The sequence below is a fragment of the Ranitomeya imitator genome, chromosome 1 (genome assembly GCF_032444005.1).
Source record: "Ranitomeya imitator isolate aRanImi1 chromosome 1, aRanImi1.pri, whole genome shotgun sequence".
Taxonomy (NCBI): domain Eukaryota; kingdom Metazoa; phylum Chordata; class Amphibia; order Anura; family Dendrobatidae; genus Ranitomeya; species Ranitomeya imitator.
Genome location: NC_091282.1, coordinates 389838679 through 389853969, shown reverse-complemented (window position 1 = coordinate 389853969; position 15291 = coordinate 389838679).

Sequence of the window (15291 nt, the reverse complement as noted above, 5' to 3'; positions counted from 1 at the left end):
CCTTGGAGTGGAACACACCATCTCTCTACACCCCATACCCAATTTGTAGGCCTAATGCAGCGTAGTTTCCAACAACTACTAAATGAGAGCATGAAGATTGAAGCTCAGGAAAGGCAACCTGGAGAACACCTTGGAGTGGAACACACCATCTCTCTACACCCCATACCCAATTTGTAGGCCTAATGCAGCGTAGTTTCCAACAACTACTAAACGAGAGCATGAAGATTGAAGCAATGGAGAGGAAACCTGGGGAACACCTTGGGGAGGCAGACACCGTTAGTAGGCCCTATCAAAGTTGTACACCCAATGCAGTTTTAAAATTCCTAGAGGCTGAAAACAAGACTATTGACGCTCAGCTTTTTTCAAAGGAACACAGCTGAATTGAGTGGCGCAGACAGACACAGGTAGTAGGACTCAAACCAAAAATGTGGCTCACTGCAGCAGAAAAAAGTTACAGGGGTACACAAGCTGCAGTGCTCTGGGCAGTGGAGGACAATTTCAATAGTGAACCGCAGACAGACTTTGTACGCCTACTATTAAAAAAAGGATGCTCTATGCAATTATAAATAGGTTCTAGGGGTACACGGGCAGCAGTGGTATGGTCAGTGGAGGCCTAGTGGAAGGAGTGACCGCAGACAGGCATCGAAGGCCTAAAATAATAACACATGGCTGTAGGCAATTTTAAATTGGTTCCAGGGGTACACGGGCAGCAGTGGCCTGGTCAGTGTAGTAGTAGTAGAAAGAACGGACCGCAGACAGGCATCGAAGGCCTATAATAAAAAAATTGGGCTGGCTGTAGGCATTTTTAAATTGGTTCCAGGGGTACACGGGCAGCAGTGGTGTGGTCAGTGGAGGCCTAGTGGAAGGAGTGACCGCAGACAGGCATCGAAGGCCTAAAATAAAAAAATTGGGCTGGCTGTAGGCAATTTTAAATTGGTTCCAGGGGTACACGGGCAGCAGTGGTGTGGTCAGTGGAGGCCTACTGGAAGGAGTGACCGCAGACAGGCATCGAAGGCCTAAAATAATAACACATGGCTGTAGGCAATTTTAAATTGGTTCCAGGGGTACACGGGCAGCAGTGGCCTGGTCAGTGTAGTAGTAGTAGAAAGAACGGACCGCAGACAGGCATCAAAGGCCTAAAATAAAAAAATTGGGCTGGCTGTAGGCAATTTTAAATTGGTTCCAGGGGTACACGGGCAGCAGTGGTGTGGTCAGTGGAGGCCTAGTGGAAGGAGTGACCGCAGACAGGCATCGAAGGCCTAAAATAAAAAAATTCGGCTGGCTGTAGGCAATTTTAAATTGGTTCCAGGGGTACACGGGCAGCAGTGGTGTGGTCAGTGGAGGCCTAGTGGAAGGAGTGACCGCAGACAGGCATCGAAGGCCTAAAATAAAAAAATTGGGCTGGCTGTAGGCAATTTTTATTGGTTCCAGGGGTACACGGGCAGCAGTGGCCTGGTCAGTGTAGTAGTAGTAGAAAGAACGGACCGCAGACAGGCATCGAAGGCCTAAAATAAAAAAATTGGGCTGGCTGTAGGCAATTTTAAATTGGTTCCAGGGGTACACGGGCAGCAGTGGTGTGGTCAGTGGAAGGAGTGACCGCAGACAGGCTTCGAAGGCCTAACATAACAAAAATGTCAATACAATGGTATTGTCAGTGGCAGGCATTGAAGGATGTCAGCGCATAAACACTAAACATTGGTGGAGCTGTGAGATAATTTTGCAAGTGGTAGAGCACTGTTTGAGCTGGGGGGGGGAACTGTCTTGTGGCCGGCGGTACAGGCCCAGGGCCCCTCATATGACAACGGTGTGTCTGACGTTGGGTGCGCACCACCACCGCCAGAGACACTTTATTGTACTAGGAGGGACCCAGTGGCAGTGCCGTCGACCAAAAGCGGGCACACCCACCTCTTCAGACAAACAGCACTCTCACGGGTGCTGTCGCCAAGTGTCGATACCACGGCCCCGTGTGGGGAGTTTGGCCATTTAGTGAGGTGTAAACATGTCGTATGCTGGACAATCAGGTGCAGAAAATTACGAGATTGGAAAAGGCATTCAGAATAGTCCACAGGCAAGACCTTTTCATAGGAAAGCTAGGTGTCAGCCGGGCAAGGTGGGGCAAAAGATTTCGAAATCCAGTTGTGGTTCATTTTAATGAAGGTTAGTTCATCTACATTTTGGGTAGCCAGACGAGTCCTTTTTTCTGCTAGTATTGAACCTGCAGCACTGAATACTCTTTCTGATAGGACACTAGCTGCCGGGCAAGCAAGCTCCTGCAATGCATATTCTGCCAATTCTGGCCAGGTGTCTAATTTTGATGCCCAGTAATCAAATGGGAATGACGGTTGAGGGAGAACATCGATAAGGGATGAAAAATAGTTTGTAACCATACTGGACAAATGTTGTCTCCTGTCACTTTGAATTGATGCTGCAGTACCTGTCCTGTCTGCGGTCATAGCAAAATCACTCCACAACCTGGTCAGAAAACCCCTCTGGCCAACGCCACTTCTGATTTCTGCCCCTCTAACTCCTCTGGTCTGCTGGCCCCTGCAGCTCGTGTGAGAACGATCACGGGCGCTGTGTGCAGGGAATGCCAGAAGCAAACGGTCAACAAGAGTTGATTGTTTGGTTGCTAATATTAGTTCCAAGTTCTCATGTGGCATTATATTTTGCAATTTGCCTTTATAGCGAGGATCAAGGAGGCAGGCCAACCAGTAATCGTCATCGTTCATCATTTTAGTTATGCGTGTGTCCCTTTTGAGGATACGTAAGGCATAATCCGCCATGTGGGCCAAAGTTCCAGTTCTCAAATTTGCAGTTGTGCTTGGTTGAGGGGCAGTTTCAGGCAAATCCACGTCACTTGTGTCCCTCCAAAAACCAGAACCCGGCCTTGCCGCGCCAACAATTTCCAGTGGCCCCGGAAAAGCTTCCTCATTAAAAATATAATCATCCCCATCATCCTCCTCGTCCTCCTCCTCCTCTTCGCCCGCTAACTCGTCCTGTACACTGCCCTGGCCAGACAATGGCTGACTGTCATCAAGGCTTTCCTCTTCCTCAGCTGCAGACGCCTGATCCTTTATGTGCGTCAAACTTTGCATCAGCAGACGCATTAGGGGGATGCTCATGCTTATTATGGCGTTGTCTGCACTAACCAGCCATGTGCATTCCTCAAAACACTGAAGGACTTGACACATGTCTTGAATCTTCGACCACTGCACACCTGACAACTCCATGTCTGCCATCCTACTGCCTGCCCGTGTATGTGTATCCTCCCACAAAAACATAACAGCCCGCCTCTGTTTGCACAGTCTCTGAAGCATGTGCAGTGTTGAGTTCCACCTTGTTGCAACGTCTATGATTAGGCGATGCTGGGGAAGGTTCAAAGAATGCTGATAGGTCTGCATACGGCTGGAGTGTACGGGCGAACGGCGGATATGTGAGCAAAGTCCACGCACTTTGAGGAGCAGGTCGGATAACCCCGGATAACTTTTCAGGAAGCACTGCACCACCAGGTTTAAGGTGTGAGCCAGGCAAGGAATGTGTTTCAGTTGGGAAAGGGAGATGGCAGCCATGAAATTCCTTCCGTTATCACTCACTACCTTGCCTGCCTCAAGATCTACAGTGCCCAGCCACGACTGCGTTTCTTTCTGCAAGAACTCGGACAGAACTTCCGCTGTGTGTCTGTTGTCGCCCAAACACTTCATAGCCAATACAGCCTGCTGACGTTTGCCAGTAGCTGCCCCATAATGGGAGACCTGGTGTGCAACAGTGGCAGCTGCGGATGGAGTGGTTGTGCGACTGCGGTCTGTGGACGAGCTCTCGCTTCTGCAGGAGGACGAAGAGGAGGAGGAGGGGGTGCGAACGGCTACAGCCAACTGTTTCCTAGACCGTGGGCTAGGCAGAACTGTCCCAAACTTGCTGTCCCCTGTGGACCCTGCATCCACAACATTCACCCAGTGTGCCGTGATGGACACGTAACGTCCCTGGCCATGCCTACTGGTCCATGCATCTGTTGTCAGGTGCACCTTTGTGCTCACAGATTGCCTGAGTGCATGGACGATGCGCTCTTTAACATGCTGGTGGAGGGCTGGGATGGCTTTTCTGGAAAAAAAGTGTCGACTGGGTAGCTCGTAGCGTGGTACAGCGTAGTCCATCAGGGCTTTGAAAGCTTTGCTTTCAACTAACCGGTAGGGCATCATCTCTAACGAGATTAGTCTAGCTATGTGGGCGTTCAAACCCTGTGTACGCGGATGCGAGGCTAAGTACTTCCTTTTTCTAACCATAGTCTCATGTAGGGTGAGCTGGACTGGAGAGCTGGAGATCGTGGAACTAGCGGGGGTGCCGGTGGACATGGCAGACTGAGAGACGGTGGGAGATGGTATTGTTTCCGCGGGTGCCCTAGATGCAGTGTTTCCTACTACGAAACTGGTGATTCCCTGACCCTGACTGCTTTGGCCTGGCAAAGAAACCTGCACAGATACTGCAGGTGGTGCGGAAAATGGTGGCCCTACACTGCCGGAAGGGATGTTGCGTTGCTGACTAGCTTCATTGGCCGAGGGTGCTACAACCTTAAGGGACGTTTGGTAGTTAGTCCAGGCTTGCAAATGCATGGTGGTTAAATGTCTATGTATGCAACTTGTATTGAGACTTTTCAGATTCTGTCCTCTGCTTAAGGTAGTTGAACATTTTTGACAGATGACTTTGCGCTTATCAATTGGATGTTGTTTAAAAAAATGCCAGACTGCACTCTTTCTAGCATCGGATACCTTTTCAGGCATTGCAGACTGAGCTTTAACCGGATGGCCACGCTGTCCTCCAACAGGTTTTGGCTTTGCCACGCGTTTTGGGCAAGATACGGGCCCGGCAGATGGAACCTGTTGCGATGTTGATGCCTGCTGCGGCCCCTCCTCCTCCGCTTCAGAACTGCTGCCGCCTGCACCCTGTTCCCCCAATGGCTGCCAATCGGGGTCAACAACTGGGTCATCTATTACCTCTTCTTGTAGCTCGTGTGCAACTTCGTCTGTGTCACCGTGTCGGTCGGTGGTATAGCGTTCGTGATGGGGCAACATAGTCTCATCAGGGTCTGATTCTTGATCATTACCCTGCGAGGGCAATGTTGTGGTCTGAGTCAAAGGACCAGCATAGTAGTCTGGCTGTGGCTGTGCATCAGTGCACTCCATGTCAGATTCAACTTGTAATGGGCATGGACTGTTAACTGCTTCACTTTCTAAGCCAGGGACGGTATGTGTAAAGAGCTCCATGGAGTAACCCGTTGTGTCGCCTGCTGCATTCTTCTCTGTTATTGTTTTTGCTGAAGAGGACAAGGAAGCGACTTGTCCCTGACCGTGAACATCCACTAACGACGCGCTGCTTTGACATTTACCAGTTTCACGAGAGGAGGCAAAAGAGCTAGAGGCTGAGTCAGCAAGATAAGCCAAAACTTGCTCTTGCTGCTCCGGCTTTAAAAGCGGTTTTCCTACTCCCAGAAAAGGGAGCGTTCAAGGCCTTGTGTAGCCAGACGACGAACCTGGCTCCACAGCTCCAGACTTAGGTGCAATATTTTTTTTCCCACGACCAGCTGATGCTCCACCACTACCACTACCCTCATTACCAGCTGACAATGAACGCCCCCGGCCACGACCTCTTCCACCAGACTTCCTCATTGTTTTAAAAACGTAACCAAACTAACGGTATTTGTTGCTGTCACACAACTTACACGGTGAGCTATAACTTCAGTATGATTTAGCTACCCCTTTACAGGTGTGTGAGACCACAACGAAAATCAGGCACAATGTTACACACTCTGTTGTTGGTGGCAACAAATGAGAGAGATGCCACACACGCAGCACTGTCACTGAAGCACAAATGTAAATATTAATCTCCCACTGATTTGATTTTTTTTTTTTTTTCAGGGAGACTTTAGGAAAAAAAAATAATAGAATAAAATGATTTTTTCAGGAAGAATTTAGAAACCAAATAAAATAAAATGATTTTTTCAGGGAGAATTTAGAAAACAAATAAAACAAAAAAAGGCTTTCTATGGCCCACTGAGTGAGAGATGACGCACACAGGAGTCAGGAGTGGCACACAAGCCCAGAGGCCAATATTTATCTCCCACTGATTGATGTAGTGATTTTTTCAGGTAGATTTTGGAACCCAAATCAAGCTAAAAAAATAATAAGCTTTGTATGGCCCACAATTGGAGAGAGAGAGAGAGAGAGAGAGAGATGGCACACCCAGGAGTCAAGACTGGCACACAAGCAGAAAGGGCAATATTAATCTCCCACTGATTTGATTTTTTTTTTTTTTCAGGGAGACTTTAGGAAAAAAAAATAATAGAATAAAATGATTTTTTCAGGAAGAATTTAGAAACCAAATAAAATAAAATGATTTTTTCAGGGAGAATTTAGAAAACAAATAAAACAAAAAAAGGCTTTCTATGGCCCACTGAGTGAGAGATGACGCACACAGGAGTCAGGAGTGGCACACAAGCCCAGAGGCCAATATTTATCTCCCACTGATTGATGTAGTGATTTTTTCAGGTAGATTTTGGAACCCAAATCAAGCTAAAAAAATAATAGGCTTTCTATGGCCCACAATTGGAGAGAGAGAGAGAGATGGCACACCCAGGAGTCAAGACTGGCACACAAGCAGAAAGGGCAATATTAATCTCCCACTGATTTGATTTTTTTTTTTTTTCTGGGAGACTTTAGGAAAAAAAAATAATAGAATAAAATGATTTTTTCAGGAAGAATTTAGAAACCAAATAAAATAAAATGATTTTTTCAGGGAGAATTTAGAAAACAAATAAAACAAAAAAAGGCTTTCTATGGCCCACTGAGTGAGAGATGACGCACACAGGAGTCAGGAGTGGCACACAAGCCCAGAGGCCAATATTTATCTCCCACTGATTGATGTAGTGATTTTTTCAGGTAGATTTTGGAACCCAAATCAAGCTAAAAAAATAATAAGCTTTGTATGGCCCACAATTGGAGAGAGAGAGAGAGATGGCACACCCAGGAGTCAAGACTGGCACACAAGCAGAAAGGGCAATATTAATCTCCCACTGATTTGATTTTTTTTTTTTTTCAGGGAGACTTTAGGAAAAAAAATAATAGAATAAAATGATTTTTTCAGGAAGAATTTAGAAACCAAATAAAATAAAATGATTTTTTCAGGGAGAATTTAGAAAACAAATAAAAGAAAAAATAGGCTTTCTATGGCCCACGGAGTGAGAGATGACGCACACAGGAGTCAGGAGTGGCACACAAGCCCAGAGGCCAATATTGTTCTCCCACTGATTGATGTAGTGATTTTTTCAGGTAGATTTTGGAACCCAAATCAAGCTAAAAAAATAATAGGCTTTCTATGGCCCACAATTGGAGAGAGAGAGAGAGATGGCACACCCAGGAGTCAAGACTGGCACACAAGCAGAAAGGGCAATATTAATCTCCCACTGATTTGATTTTTTTCTTTTTTTTCCAGGGAGACTTTAGAAAAAAAAAATAATAAAAAAAAAATGATTTTTTCAGGAAGAATTTAGAAACCAAATAAAATAAAAATGATTTTTTCAGGGAGAATTTATAAATCAAATAAAACAAAAAATAGGCTTTCTATGGCCCACTGAGTGAGAGATGACGCACACAGGAGTCAGGAGTGGCACACAAGCCCAAAGGCCAATATTTATCTCCCACTGATTGATTTATTGATTTTTTTCAGGTAGAATTTAGAACCCAAATCAACCAAAAACATAAATAGGCTTTCTATGGCCCACTATTTGTGAGAGAGATGGCACGCTCAGGACTGGCACACAAGCCCAGAGGCCAATACTAATCTCCCACTTTTTATTTTTTTTCAGGGAAAATTTATAAACCCAATAAAAAAAATAATAAATAGGCTTTCTATGGCCCAGTATCCGAGAGAGAGAGATGGCACGCTTAGGACTGGCACACAAGCCCAAAGGCCAATATTAATCTCCCTTTTTTTTTTCAGGGAGAATTTATAAAACCAAAAAAAAAAAAATAAATAGGCTTTCTATGGCCCACTATTTGTGAGAGAGATGGCACGCTCAGGACTGGCACACAAGCCCAGAGGCCAATATTAATCTCCCACTTTTTTTTTTTTGTTCCAGGGAAAATTTATAAACCCAATAAAAAAAATAATAAATAGGCTTTCTATGGCCCACTATCTGAGAGAGAGAGATGGCACGCTTAGGACTGGCACACAAGCCCAAAGGCCAATATTAATCTCCCACTGATTGATTTATTGATTTTTTCAGGTAGAATTTAGAACCCAAATAAAGCAAAAAAAAAAAAATAGGCTTTCTATGGCCCATTGAGTGAGTGATGATGCACACAGGAGTCAGGAGTGGCACACAAGCCCTGAGGCCAATATTTTTCTCCCACTGATTGATGTAGTGATTTTTTCAGGTAGATTTTATAACCCAAATCAAGCAAAAAAATAAATAGGCTTTCTATGGCCCACTGAGTGAGAGATGGCACACACAGGGATGGCACTTTTGCAGAAATGTCAATCTTAATCTCCCACAAAAAAAAAAAAAAAAAAACAGGGAGTGTCCAACAATTACTATCTCCCTGCAGTAATCTCAGCCAGGTATGGCAGGCAGCAATAAGGAGTGGACTGATGCACAAATTAAATAAAAAGTGTGGACAAACAAAAAAGATAGCTGTGCAGAAAGGAAGGAACAAGAGGATTTGTGCTTTGAAAAAAGCAGTTGGTTTGCACAGCGGCGTACACACAGCAATGCAGCTATCAGGGAGCCTTCTAGGGCAGCCCAATGAGCTACAGCGCTGAGGGAAAAAAAAAAAAATGTAGCTTCCACTGTCCCTGCACACCGAAGGTGGTGTTGGGCAGTGGAAATCGCTACAGCACAAGCGGTTTGGTGGTTAATGGACCCTGCCTAACGCTATCCCTGCTTCTGACGAAGCGGCAGCAACCTCTCCCTAAGCTCAGATCAGCAGCAGTAACATGGCGGTCGGCGGGAACGCCCCTTTATAGCCCCTGTGACGCTGCAGACAGCAAGCCAATCACTGCAATGCCCTTCTCTAAGATGGTGGGGACCAGGACCTATGTCATCACGCTGCCCACACTCTGCTTTTACCTTCATTGGCTAAGAAATGGCGCTTTTCGCGTCATTGAAACGCGACTTTGGCGCGAAAGTCGCGTACCGCATGGCCGACCCCGCACAGGGGTCGGATCGGGTTTCATGAAACCCGACTTTGCCAAAAGTCGGCGACTTTTGAAAATGAACGACCCGTTTCGCTCAACCCTACTCACAATAGTGTCATATGAAATCCGTTGTTGTTCATTTAAGGATTTTTTCTTCTCTGCTGCCAACAATAATTCAGAAGCTTCGTCATACTCTGGAACTTGTGGAACTTGAATAGCAGGCTGTGGCAAATTAAAGTCTGAAAACATTTTTCCATGCATGGAATAAGATTCACAATTTTGACCATTTCCACTTCTGTTATGAAGATGTAAGCAGTAATCCTCGATTAGATGTTCTTTAAAATTTGCCAAAGTTGAGCCGGATTTGTAGGCGGTCCAAATACACAGATGTAGGCAAACAATTCACGAAGTTGCTTAGGTATATGTAGGGTAACTGCGTCTTCTAAAGTAAGTCCCCACACAGTATCATCCAATAGAAGTCCTAAAGCCAAAGCTGCAGCTTTAAATGTATTGTGCAATACTCCGTTAACTGTTTTCAAATCGTCATAACTTGTAGCCCCTTTGACATGCAGTAGTAACAGCCGAAGGCAATATCTTTCTTGATCCTTGACACTATACATGCTTCTAATTATTCTGCTAACTCCTCATTGTCTTGTATTCCAAACGTAATGCTCTGGAATCTCTCTATACAAATACTGCCTTATGTTTTCGTCATGTTGGTTCAGCAAATACCATTCCATTAATGTTGACGTCGTGCTTAAAATTTTTGAGACATCTTTGACTTCAGCATCTTCAAAGAAATAAAGCTGCTGTTGATTTGGTAAATGAATAGCTAAACGTATATTGGCATGGGACTGTGAATGCATTGGAAACGCAAATATCCTCCAAGTAGCTTCAGGAGCACTGACATATCTTGAGTCAAAAAAAGTTAATGATTCATCGTGATTGACTGTTTTCTGTTGTATTTTGATGTTAGCTTTGTCATGCCCCTTGTAGATATACTTGAAAATATATTTTACACTTTTTATTGAAGCACAGATTTCTGCGTTGATGTGACAGTTGTAGCGTTTTGATAAGTACGGGTCGTATGGTACTATCCATGAGTTATTTATAATTTTTTTGTTGCAAACAATATTATCAATTTGCTGTCGCCGGTAGGATGGGTAGCCATGGAAGTCATTAACAGTGTGCTGTTTCAACTCCTTTGGAAACCCTTTAGTGCACTTTCCGTTTTCCATGCATGGACTTTTTGGATTTGCTACACCACATGGGCCATGAACCATATGAGAGACTACAATATTATACAGCTCAGGATGCTTTTCTTGGTTAGGAATTTCAGCCCTCACTATGTTGTCAATTTCTTCCTCTGTACGAAACTTGGAATCTGCATCTAAGATAATTAGTATATGCGCATGTGGTAGACCTCGTTTCTGAAACTCTATGACATGCACCATTGCTACGACTGTTCCAAAAAGCCCATTTTTGATGTCTTTAAAAATGCTGCTGAGTTTCAGTCGAAATACGCGTGCGACTAAGTCCGGCCTGTGTTCAACTTGTTGCCAGGGTTCTAGATTTTCCTGTAATTTCTGTCCATATAGGATTACAGGTCATTGTCACAAAAATATCAGGTCATCCATACATTGTTACTATTGCCATTGCATCTTCATAACGTTGTTGCATGTTGTGGGGGCTACCTTCAAACGTCGACGGGGTAATTACTGTTTTTCCTATTGGAATTCCCATTTCAATTGATTGTTTTTGCGAATGTTCTTGAAGAACGCAGTAGTTTTCAACTTCAAGTTATTTTTGGTTCATTCTTGTGAAATTTAGACGATAAGCTTCAATTTCAACATATGCGTCAACTAAGTACTGTTGTGTCAGTTTCTCACCGTTTAAAATAGGATTGAAGTAATTTCGGACAGACAGAAGAAAACTGTAGTATTGCAGTTGTGTAATTCGTCTTGAAGTTTATTGCTGGTTTAGGTTCTCATGTCACCCTTGATCACCTCTTGGAAAAGTATAGCGGATACAGAAGAGCATCAAGGTTGCTCTTCAAAATGCTAATTCGTTGTGTCTTAGGAACCAAAGGGTTTTTAAGGTCTGACTTAAGATGGACTAATATATCCCTTTGAAAAGGAGGCTCTCCATCATCGTTTTGAAAAACAACTGCAACCTCACTTACACGTGGTTTCTTGTAAAGTCAAGGATCCTGTTTATGTTCTTGTTTAATGGCCATGACAATAGAAGGCATTTCAGTACCATTTTGTATAGCCCTCTGTTCCTCCTCAGCTTCAACGTCTTTTAGCATGCGATATGCAGCAGCACATAGGCTTATTTTTTTTAAATGTACGGCAATTTGGTTCATCAGTTTAGCATCACACTTTTCATTTTCTTTCAGGTTCATCCTTTGTTCTGTAGCCTCATTTGTATGAATGATATATAATTGTGCAAATTTTGGTGGTTGTCCAATTTCTGGGTGAAGTGTTCCAGTGCTGTGGTAGATCTGGCCATGAATTTTAAAACAATATGGTCCGAATCCAGGGGGCGGTGCAATGTTGGCACCAAATGAAGCAAACGCATGAGAACTGTTGATGCTTCTGATATTTTCCTTAAAATTTCTTCTGTGTTGATGTGTTCCTTTCATCAACTGCTCAAACAGATCTGAGTAGTGAGGTCTCGGTAACATAACTTTTCCTTTTTGGCAGCATTGAGTAAACTGATTGTCAGATGGTTTTTTATCAATGAAATTCAGAGAGTCGCATTTAGAGCAAACTGCATTCATATTCCCATAGTAGTGTTCAATAATTTTACTTTCACTGTCTGTTACGTAATGTGCAAGTTGTTGAATATTGTCCTGGGCTTGCCTTAGTTGGTAGAGCATTTTTTATGAATTTGGCAATCATGTTTTTCCTGTCATATGACAGTTTGTTGTGGTGTCTCCTGTTGGTGATGTTGTTTGTGAGATTTTGCATCCTGGGCTTGTCCGGCGGCAGTTTGTTGTGGTGTTTTTGAGGGAGGATCTAAAGTGACCCTTCATGTTTGACCTTAGTGATTTTCAAATTAATTAACATGGTGTTGCCGGCAACTGAGAATGACCAGATGGAGATGTATCTCTGTTTGGGAGAATCAAAGGAGATTCCTAACCCCCATTTATTGTGTTGCACTTTTATCATGTTAGCAAATTCTACTTCAACCAATAGTATAAAAACACACTTTCAGCACTTAACCTATAAAAATGCAGGAAAAATGTAACCTATGAGGATACAGAAAAACCGGAAACTACATATATGGTCATGTCTTTTTGGCATAAAAAAAGCATACCAACAGGTGCCTCAAAGTCTTATATAGCGATACACCCCCGTGTCCCTTCCCTGGATAGAGTTTGAACACTGAAGGACTTCAAACCAATTAAGAACCATAGCCTAATTAAGTAACACAATTTTATCTTCGTGAGAAACAAGACAGAGTTACAAGCAAAAAAAATCCGAAGCCTTTAGTTTTGATCTTAGTTTAACCCTTCACAATCCCCCTAGATAAATTTTGTTAATTATTGTCCAGCATCAGAGGTACTATCCCGAGCTATAAGCTCGAGGGGTACTGGTCTTCACATGACTGGTGCCATGTTACCAGCCATGGCTGTTGCGGCGTACCCGTCCCCCTGTATACTAGAATTTACGAATAACAATTGTTGATGATGGTGGTGGGGATCTTTTAAAGGTAGCCATGCGCTTGGCTTTAACATCTTCATCAGATAACTTTGTGAAATAGGTATAGAGAAGAGCAGGGGTGGCAACGCTTTTGGTATCATCATTAGCTGTCCTAGTGCAGAATTTCCTAATACATACAGAAATACACACCAAAGACCAAGTTTTAGTATTATATACATAAAGATAAAGGCAGCGATGTGTAACAAACTTTGCAAGATTCCAGCTATCCAGCCCCCAAATCCCTTAAACCAGTTGGTTGGATTAAGAAAGGAGAAGGTGTCTGCTCACCAACTGTCCTTATTACGGTCATTGTCTTTATCATATTGACCTCTGAGCCTTTGAATGTCCTCTAACTTTAGCTTTAACATCATAGTACTATTGGGATTTATATAATGATAACAAGCGGGTCCAATAACCTGACACATACCACCCTGTTCTACTGTTAAAGGGAAGGTACCGCGTTTGTAGGTCATTAATAAATCACTGTAATGTAGCATAACATGCTGCTATAAGCAAGTTTGAAATGCATGTGAAACAGATTTCATGTGTTATATGAGTTTAAAGAATGCACTGGGGGCTGACATCTTGGTTTTGCAGCAGTAGCAGGGCACTATCAGTGTCATTTTATGGCACCCCATGGACATAGGAGATAATAGACCGGCGCTGACCCTATCTGTAACATTGCAGCAGCATTAGCAGTGAGCTGGGCACGCCTTTGTGGGCTGCACAACTCACTGCTGTAGGTGTGACTAGCTGCCATTTTATAATAGCCCTGTTCTATCTGCTGAGCTCCACTTACTCTCTATCGCAGGACAGAAGAAGCCCTCACTGCTCCTCTCTACTCCAGGCAGGCACGTCCTTGGCACAGTGGGCAGATATCCTCTGCTCCTCACAAGCTGCCCTGTGTGCTTCTCCTGCTGTGTCCCCCTCACACACAGTCCCTGTGATCTCTGGTAAGCTGCACTCACAGCCTGCAGAGAGGGAGGTGACACCTGGAGAGAGAGCAGGGCAGCTGACAGGACAGGGATTAAGGTGGGGGAAGGGGGATGGCAAGAATGTTATTCACAAAAAATGCTGCTGAGCCCACTGTGTTCTGCTCCTCTGTAAACAAGCTGTGCATCTGATGCAGTAACTGCTGGTGATAGCAGGTCACAGGGCAGTCACACACAAAATGGTGCTGCCCTGTGATGCTGCTCTTCATTCTTACTGTTAGCAGCAAAATTGGGGCAGTAACTGCTGACATCACCATTTCCATCCCCTTTTGGGTGGTCTAATATCCCTGGGGCAGAGCTGCTAAAGCTTACTATAGCTGCTTGAGGTATAAAAGGGAAAATGCTCCCCCTAGTGGTAAATATGTATATTTGTAGAAAAATATATAATATTTTTCATCTAGAAATGTTTGCAAACTGTGCAAACATTGCATTAATACATTTTAATTACTATTTGAAGCTTAATTTCACAAAAAAACAAAATACAAGAAAACTGGTGGCACCTTCCCTTTAAGTAGTCCAGTACTACAGTGTGTTGATTAATAACTATGATAAGTTGGTTTTGGACAGCAACAGTAGTATTAAGAATATCCAACATATATCCCAAATATGATCATCTAGATAGTTTGTGGCCCTAACCAATTTATCCCACATTTGTGTAATCATAGGGTAAATGAAAATAGAATTGACAATGTTATTGGCTATACCCATCTGTAATACATGTGGTCTCCTCGAAGGGCGGGGTGAGTTATCTGCAGCTCTTTTATATAATGTATGTTTGAGTATAGCCTGTGCATCCAACTGTTTACTTGAGAGGACAAAGGTGGCCGGGGTCAATCGACCTAGAGTATAAGTGCCCTTTGCCCCTACCGGCAACCATTTATAAGCATTGTCTCCATACACCCAGAACTTATCAACAGGTAAATCCCATAAAGCTGAATGTTGCAGTACCAATCTATGAACTAAGTCTATAAATGCAGACACATTCTGAAGCATGCACCAAGATAGAGACTGTCCTAGAGGACTACAATAACCTACATCAGGATTCCCACAAGTGGAGGTTCGTGGCACATATCCAGAGGACTCATTACAAGGTATATTACCAGGAACACTAGCGCAGATATCTTTAGAACCTTGTAAAAACAGACTAGAAAATTTCCATGATGTATTATGTATCATTCCTTCTAATATTTTTGGTTTGAAAGCATCAGTAGACTATGAGGTCATATCAAAATAATTTGTAAACCATACGTTGAAACTTGCCCTAGATTGGTTAGGCTAGTCTTATTATTAGGTACCCAAGTCGCTCCGTCATAGGCTAGATATTTAAGGTGTGTATCGCCTCTTGAAAGGTTACCTTGCCACCAGGGGTACCCAACCCATCCCACAATAGGTATACCGACAGTAGT